General features: G+C 44.2%; 1 long non-coding RNA gene across 1 annotated transcript; it reads right to left on the bottom strand.

Annotated features, from left to right (window-relative positions):
- Positions 1-5382: 5382 nt before the first annotated feature.
- On the bottom strand, positions 5383-7098 carry LOC136932875 (uncharacterized). Its single transcript, XR_010874779.1, has 3 exons — positions 6433-7098; positions 5958-6196; positions 5383-5471 (listed from the first exon to the last, which is right to left on the bottom strand). It is a non-coding gene; the product is annotated as an uncharacterized lncRNA (long non-coding RNA).
- Positions 7099-9465: the final 2367 nt, after the last annotated feature.

Below are 9465 nucleotides of genomic sequence, written 5' to 3'. Positions count from 1 at the left end.
ATACAATGGTAATATGGTTAGCCAAATATACCTGATCCCCATAGGTTATATTCCTTAAACTAGCTTGCTACCTGGCGAGCGCTAATGTTATCTACCTAGAATACAGTACCAGGGCTTGGTTTATACTAATCAAAATGTCTAGCCACTGGGTGACCAAAGGCAGGCTAGGGGAACTCGTATTAATGTTAAATAACCTCATAAAGTGACATTTTTATGCCTTGAGACCTTAACAAAACAACCACCATGGCAATGACTACACAATGGAACTTGCATTTACCTTAGCTTAGTTCTAACAATAAGGGCCAATATATGGTTATGGTGTTGCATGACAAGTTATTGGCTATCCATTCAGAATATGCAAAATGTGTGTCATTAAACAGTTTGTGATGGTGCCCTTACCTGTGTTGCAGCTGGCTAGGGCACACTCTCTCACACTTGTGTCCTGTCGCTCCCCACTGTCCTATCTGAGGCAAAGGCTACTATTTGACTGTAGTTCCAAATTTGTGTCCTGTTTTTCATTACTGCAGGTACATGGATGACCTCGGCGAAGCAGGACGACTGACATTATCCACCTCTGCTGCTCACCAGGCTGCTGCGCTGCTTTTTGAAAATGGCGTGGGCACAGAATTGGACATGGAAGCTGGGCAGTGCTCTGTGCCGTCAAAGTCAACCAACACAGCGTACAAAGTAAACTTGTTACACTTCACGTGTGAGGAGTGAAGTGTGGAGAGGGTGGCGGGACTTCCGCTTCCTGGGGGTCCACTTACAGGACAGCCCATCCTGGAGTGTGAACCCCTCTGAGCTGCTGAAAAAGTCCCAGCAGAGACTGTACTTCCTGAGAACACTCAGCAGGAATAACATCACACAAAGACTGCTGGGTTCCTTCTACCGAGCCTCCATTGAAAGCATCCCCACATATTGCATATGCATTTGGTATACTAGCTGTACAGTGGCTCAGAGGAAAACGCTCCAGAGGGTCATCAACACCGCTCAAAAGATTGTTGGCTGCCCTCTCCCCGCACTGGAAGACCTACACAGATCCCGTTGCCTCAAAAAAGCCCAGAACATCATAAAAGACACTTCACACTCCTGGGGACTCCCTGTTTGAAATGTTGCCTACAGGCAGACGATACAGATCAATCCAGGCAAGGACAAACAGACTAAAACACAGTTTCTATCCAACTGCAATAACCACTGTTAATGTTGCCAAAACATAATGTGCACAATGTTATGTATTATGTAATGACTGTGTGTGGTTGTTCACGGCACTGTCTTAGGTATATTAATTCTTATTTATTTGAGTAATGTTAGCACTTTAGTAATTTTATCCTTTTTATTGATATTGAGTCAATGAATGATGCACTGACCGGAAGAAGTTAAATTTCGTTGTACCAGTGACGATGACAATAAAGATCTATTATATTCATTTGTATAGTATGTGATTGTGTTGGGGGCACAGCCTGGCCCAAGGAGAATGCTGTATACTGTAGTTACATGGAGATTTTTGTTAATGGACCCAGTAGTGTTTGTTAGGGGACAATTTATACATGAGATGATCAATAAAACTACCATACTTGAGAAATCCAGAGAACAATATAATCATCAATTCTTGTAACTGGCTGAGCCTAAAATATCAGAACAATGGCCATTTGGTCTCATAAGCACAAGTCATTGTATTCCACACCGACACTGGTACAACATGATGCTAGTGTGGGGGTCTGTCCGTGCGGAGGAGACACCAGAGAAAGAAGACAATATATCTTAATGATTATTTGTATTTTCCCATGGGACCAGTGTGGTATCATCCCTGTATAATTAATATATCTCATATGTATTTTGTCCAAGAATAACTGGTGGAAGTTGTGGTTCAATGGCAAAATGTACAAGCCAGAAGTATCAGCACTACAACAAGCTGGATGATTATCAATGACATTTTCTGTTTTGAGTACAATTCAATTGAATAGCTATATTTCTTGATGATGCAATATATGAAGGCTAAGAGAATTCATCATGAATTGTGTTGCCGATGAACTCAGCAGAACAGACCACACTACTTAAGGCCTTGCGGTCCCTGTCTGTGCAGCTCCCATACCACACTGAGATGCAACCAGTCAGTATGCTCTCTATAGTGTATCTGTAGAAGTTAGTGAGGATAACTGAGTCCATGCTGAACTTCTTCAGTCTCCACAGGAAGAAGAGGCGTTTACAGGCCGCTTTGACCACCTTTGTAAGTGTGAGCAGACCAGGTGAGATCATTGCTGATTGTAAGGATGAGATCTCTGTCTCCAAGCAAGCCGGAAGGAGGCACGACTATTAGAAAAGGGTTGACTCGGTTTTATTAGTAACAACGTCAGATCATGCCATCAGTCCATGACAGAGGGATAGCATGTGAGAGAAACAAGTCTCTCAGAGGTCCATTATATACATGAGCTGGCCCATACAGATATAGTAACCACCAAAACATGCCCTTAAACAGTACACATTTCACAACTTAATGCACAGGAGAAATAGCACACTGGTGATGTGTCATAACTCATTGTTTGTACTTTTCTCAAAGGTTAAACAGAGCACATTCCCTGATCTATATGGGTATTGTCAAAGGCCCACTGCGTGACCTCTTGACCACAGCAAGAGACAACCTCACATATGTATAGAAAATCTTCATATCACTGATGTTCACCCCGAGGAACTTGAAGCAGCTGACCTTCCACTTCGGATCCGTTGATGTGTAGGGGTGCATGCTCTTCTTCCTGCCGCCTCCTATAGTCCACAATCATCTCCTTGGTCTTGCTGATGTTGAGAGAGAGGTTATTGTCCTGACACCATGATTTCAGGTCATCAACCTCCTCTCTGTAGGCTGACACTGTCAGAGATGAGGCCCACGATGGTTGTGTCGTCAGCAAACTTAACAAGGAGGTTGCCGCACAATCGTGAGTGAACAAGGTTAAGCACACAGCCCTGGGGGGTGCCTGTGTTGGTGATCAGTGTGGATGAGGTGCGGTCACCGATTCTCACCACCTGCTTCCCCGTCAAGAAGTTGAAGATCCACTTGCAGAGGGAGGAGCTTAGTCCCAGGTCCACAAACTTGGAGACAAGTCTGGAGGGGATAATGGTGTTGAATGCTTAGCTGTAGTCAATGAACAGCATCCTCACATACGTATTCCCTTTGTCCAGGTGGGAGAGAGCGGTGTGCATTGTCAGAGCGATGGCATCGTCTGTAGACCTGTTGGACCGGTATGCAAACTGCATTGGGTCCAGGGTGGGGGGCAGCGAGGGGCAGAGGAATGATTTGACTAGCCGCTCGAAGCACTTCATGATGACAGAGGTCAGTGCTATCGGGCAATAGTGGTTCATACATGTGACCTTGGTGTTCTTGGGCACAGGGATAATGGTGGTCATCTTGAAGCGATGGGGGGTACAGACAGGCTGAGGGAGAGGTGGAAGACGTCACTGAAGACCCCTGCTAGCTGGTCAGCACAACCCAAGGGCCCTACCTGATATACCGTCTGGGCCAGGAGCCTTGCGAGGGTTGATCTGCGCTGCCTCACCTCAGCTGCAGTTAGTGTAGGATAATGTAGGAAATATGTGTTGGGCTGGTTGATCTCTCAGACTGTCTGCCTGAGAGAAATGGACACACTAGTATCATGTTGTACCAGTGTACGTGTGGAATACAAGGACTTCTGTCTATGAGACCAAATGGCCATTGTTCTGATGTTTTAGGCTCAGCCAGTTGCGAGAATTGATCATTATATTGTTCTGGGGATTTCTCAGGTATGGTAGTTTTATTGATCATCTCATGTATAAACTGTCCCATAACAAACACTACTGGGTCCATTAATAAAAATCTCCATGTAACTACAGTCTACAGCATTTTCCTTGGGCCAGGCTGTGCCCCCAAACACAAATGAATAGAATAGATCTTTATTGTCATTGTCACAGGTACAAAGAAATTAAAGTGCTTCCGGTCAGTGGATCATTCATTGACTTAAAAATCAGGATAAAATTACTAAAGTGCTAAAATTACTCAAATAAATATACCTAAGACTGTACCGTAAAGAACCACACACAGTCATTACATGATACATAACATTGTGCACATTATGTTGGTATGTGGTTATTGCAGTTGGATAGACACTGTTTTAGTCTGTTTGTCCTTGCCTTGATTGATCTGTATTGTCTGCCTGAAGGCAACATTTTAAACAGGGAGTGCCCAGGAGTGTGAAGTGTCTTTTATGATGTTCTGGGCACAGGATCTGTGTAGGTCTTCCAGTGCGGGGAGAGGGCAGCCAACAATGCTGTGTATGACCCTATATTTCACTTTCAAGTCCACAATTCCCTCTATAGCCCTCAAAATGTCTTGCTGTTGTTGGTGGTTAAGATTTACATTTAGTTGTTGGACAACTACAGCTGGGAACTGTTCTTCTATGTCAGTTGGAAAGTTGTTGATGCCATGTTGTGCCAGAAGGGCCTCTAAACTGTCCTCCCTATATGGGTCATCACCAAATACGTTGTTGATGGGAGTGCTGTCTGCCTCTATGTTGGTCAGCATGCCCTCTGTCCAGATCTGTGAGGGTGTTCGGTTGTTTTCTGTCCTTAGACTGTGCTGATTCCAGGCCTCTCTAAACATGTTCAACCTACGTTGAATTTCTGGTAGATAGGTCAGGTGTAGTGATAACTTGTGGATGTCATTTTCTGGATCTAGTATGGCAGCATCCTCTAGGCTGTAGAATTCATTGTAGAAGTAGTGTAGAACTTGCAGGAACACGTCTCTCCAGAGGCGCTCTATCCTCTGGTTGTGAACAGATTCCCCTGTTATGTGACTACTGCGCTCTACACCCTGGACAATATTCATGAACAATGCTACTTGTGTGTTCTCCCCACCATGATCAGAGCGAACTCTGGATGGGAGTCCATACAGGCATGTTGCCTTCAAGAACTGTGTAAGTACAGTGACAGCTTTGTTGTTTGTATTACAGTTTAGGTATGTTACTAGGCGTGAGTATCCATCTATGGCTCCATGAACAACTAAGCCCCACCTGTAAAGGAAAAACTATTGGTCAACAAAATTAGTACTTCTCAGTTATATACAATACATCTTTAATGGTGCCATTTGTAGAATATGAGAAGAAACAAACTAGTTTCTCTTTCCAGCTGACCATCTTAAATGCTGAATTTCTGATAATCAGGGAATACATGTTCTACAGCTTTTGGAAGCTGGTTACTGAAGAAGAAAGTAGTTTGCTTGGTACAACAGTGCATATTTAATTGTCAAATACAACTGAATACCTGATGAGACGCATGTTTCCATCCATATGCCACAGACTGTTGGGATATGGCACATGGTATGTTCTTCTTGCCACGGTAGCATTCCATCTTCGCGCAGCAGCCGCTGGGTCAATATAAGTCAGCATCGCTCTCACTCTCTGTCGTGTTACAAAGAATCCTTCTGCTCGCAGCAATGCCCTCATCATCTGAAACCACAGGCAATTTACACCTTTGGTAAAACATTTTTTTACTAAATTGACGTGTTTTGATAGAAAATTGAATCTTCATTCCCCAAGGTGGCATTAAATATATCAGAAATAATAGTCAAACATAATTAATTATGAATGAGCTAAAAGGAAAATGTCTCTGCAGTTGTATTTACATTAGTAATCATGAATCAGTCATTTACAACAGTGATAGATATTTGCAACATTGGTAAGGTATTGGATATCTATTTTAATCAATTTAATGTCACCTTAGTGAAACTCTATCTAAAACATTAATAACCCTAGGTGTTCTTAAACATTTGAGCGGTAGTGCATGAACACTATTATACGTCTATTTATGCTAACAAAAAGGCCAACAAACTTTCAGAATGAAAACGTGTAGGCTAGCCTACATCACACGGGCCAGGATGCTAGAAAATGTTACAAAAATACTGATTAGTTATAATACACTTATAACAATGTCACCTCATTTCCAGATCTTGGAAACTGTCTGTGAAGTCTTCTTATATGATCTTCAAGTTCCTCATTGGTTAGGGTTCTTGACCTGGAACTCCTAATTGGTAATCCAAGCGCTCTGGTTTTCTGATATAAAAAAGATGCTGAACATTTCAGCAGCTGTCCCATCCGCTTGACTGTGTAGCCTTGACCCACGAGGAACTGTATTTGCTGCCTTGTTATGGCAATTTTAGGTCTCCCTCGCTGGCCTGAGAACATAAGTTAGAGATACAAGTTGGGCAGAGATGGTCAGGAAACGTTAGCAACTAATGTAGCTAATAAAGACAATACTGTAAAGTCAAGGTAGATAACATCGGCCCTCGACAGCTAGCAAGCTATCTTAAGTAATAACCTACAGGGATCTCTAATACAAGGTATATTTGGCTAACCACCATATTACCATTGTACGAGTAATGTTATTCTAAAAGTAAAATCCAAACGTTACCTGAGGGCATACGAGGGGCTGAAAAGGCGTCTTCGCTGTGCTCTCCTGACATCGCATGTGTGGTGGTGATGAGAGCTCGGAGTTCTTCAAGGCTAGCAACAAGTTCTTGCATTGTCTCCACCGATAAAATACCGTCCAGTCTTCTTAAATTCACAAGTGATGACTCAATCGGCATCAATCGTGCGTGGCTTATGTTAGCTTGTTGGAAAGCTCTTTCTAATGCTCTGCATTTTCGTCCTATTTCTTCAATTACACATAGGTGTGCCATTTCTCAAATCGGTTCGTTGATATTTTCTCTGTGGTGCTGTCTTCTGTGAGGTGTGGTCTTCAGCAGCTAATTTGCATGTTAACTAGATATCTTCAGAAGCTAATTTGCATGTTAACTAGATATCTTCTAAAGCTAATTTGCATGTTAACTAGATATCTTTAGAAGCTCATTTGCATGTTAACTAGATATCTTCTAAAGCTAATTTGCATGTTAACTAGATATCTTGTTGGCAATAGTTACTAGTACTTATTGGTTTCGGGATATGTCGGAATAGTTACTAGTAACTAAAAAATAGGTACTAGTATCTAATGAAAACTTACTAGTAAAACGGGAATAGATACTAGTAACTATTGGATTAGTTACTAGTAACTAAAGAATAGTTACTAGTATCTAATGAAAGTTACTAGTAAAACGGGAATAGATACTAGTAACTATTGGATTAGTTACTAGTAACTAAAGAATAGTTACTAGTATCTAATGAAAGTTACTAGTAAAATGGGAATATATACTAGTAACTATTGGATTAGTTACTAGTAACTAAAGAATAAGTACTAGTAACTTTAAAATAGTGACTAGTACGTTTGTAGAAATAAATGTTAAAACGGCTTGCCATAGGCGGGTCATCTCTCTAATAATGCCAGGAATCTGTGTGTGCAGTGCCGGTGTTGTCGCCCAACTGGTTTCCACGCTAACTGGTTCCCCAGCTGTGCGTTCACATATCAGTCTTCCTCTATCACCTGATTCGTCACAAATTCACAAACATATTACTGGCGATTATCAAGTCGGATCGCATACTTGCTGCGGCGAATATGAAAGTATGAAAGTATAGGCTACGTGCGCACTACATTACATTCGTGTTCCTTAGCTAAATCCTCCCCCCCCCCCCCCCATATCTTGGGACTATAATATCAGACACACCCCAAAATTATTTTGGGGTGTGTCAGACATTACAGATCATGCCCTGTAAAGTGTGCCATAAAAAGCTTTTGATACTAGTTGCAAAAATGTAAAGAAGGGGAGTAGGATTTTGGCAACACTGTTTTTCATACCTGCCGAAAACCTTGTTTTTCATACCTGTTTTTCTACCTTTTGTGTAAATATATCATTATAGTTTAAAATAAATGTGAAGGAACCAATCAAAATTACATCTAGGCTATTAGATGTTTTTCACTAGCCATTCACAAAGGGAAGGTCCAGGCTTGGCTTATCAGGTACTAAAACCAAGCACACTGTACATTGCAAGTTAGAAGACACAAAAGGCTGTGGGAAGCAGGATCTATAAAATGGATATGTTTGTAAACACAAAACAGTTGTGTGGCAAGTAGTGTACTGAGAGGGAAATAGAAGTTGAATTCTGGTAGGAGGGACCTGTGAGCAGGGGCCTTTTTATATAGCCTAGCATAGTAAAATAATGTAGCTATACTCATTTACCAGACGATTATATGCCAATTAATTGACATATAGGGTTAGGGTTAGGGTTAGGTGCATATAGTCCATCCATCCATCCATCATCTTCTGCTTGTCCGGGGGTCGGGTCGCGGGGGCAGCAACCTAAGCAGGGAGGCCCAGACTTTCCTCTCCCCGGCCACTTCCACCAGCTCTTCCTGGGGGACCCCGAGGCGTTCCCAGGCCAACCGAGAGACATAGTCCCTCCAGCGTGTCCTGGGTCTTCCCCGGGGCCTCTTCCCAGTGGGACGTGCCCAGAACACCTCACCAGGGAGGCGTCCAGGAGGCATCCTTATCAGATGCCCGAGCCACCTCAACTGGCCCCTCTCGACGCGGAGGAGCAGCGGTTCTACTCTGAGCCCCTCCCGGATGACCGAGCTTCTCACCCTATCTCTAAGGGAGAGCCCGGACACCCTGCAGAGAAAACTCATTTCGGCCGCTTGTATTCGCGATCTCGTTCTTTCGGTCACTACTCACAGTTCGTGACCATAGGTGAGGGTAGGAACGTAGATCGATTGGTAAATAGAGAGCTTCGCCTTTCGACTCAGCTCCTTCTTCACCACAACGGACCGATGCAGAGCCCGCATCACTGCGGACGCCGCACCGATCCGCCTGTCGATCTCGCGCTCCATCCTTCCCTCACTCGTGAACAAGACCCCGAGATACTTGAACTCCTCCGCTTGGGACAAGATCTCCTCCCCGACCCGGAGATTGCACTCCACCTTTTTCCGGTCGATAACCATGGCCTCAGATTTGGAGGTGCTGATTCCCATCCCAGCCGCTTCGCATTCGGTTGCGAACCGCTCCAGTGAGAGCTGGAGGTCACGGCCCGATGAAGCCAACAGGACCATATCATCCACAAAAAGCAGCGACCCGATCCTGAGGTCCCCAAACCGGACCCCCTCAACGCCCTGGCTGCGCCTAGAAATTCTGTCCATATAAGTTATGAACAGAATCGGTGACAAAGGGCAGCCCTGGCGGAGTCCAACCCTCACCGGGAACAAGTTCGACTTACTACCGGCAATGCGGACCAAACTCTGGCACCGGTCGTACAGGGACCGAACAGCCCCGATCAGGGAGTCCGGTACCCCGTACTCCCGGAGCACCCCCCACATGAGCCCCCGAGGGACACGGTCGAACGCCTTTTCCAAATCCACAAAACATGTGTAGACTGGTTGGGCGAACTCCCATGCACCCTCCAGAACCCTGCCAAGGGTATAGAGCTGGTCCACAGTTCCACGGCCAGGACGAAAACCACATTGCTCCTCCTGAATCCTAGGTTCGACAATCCGACGGACCCTCCTCTCCAGCACCCCTGA

The sequence above is a fragment of the Osmerus mordax genome, chromosome 24, assembly GCF_038355195.1.
Source record: "Osmerus mordax isolate fOsmMor3 chromosome 24, fOsmMor3.pri, whole genome shotgun sequence".
Lineage (NCBI taxonomy): Eukaryota > Metazoa > Chordata > Actinopteri > Osmeriformes > Osmeridae > Osmerus > Osmerus mordax.
This window is presented reverse-complemented; position numbering and strand designations above follow the sequence as displayed.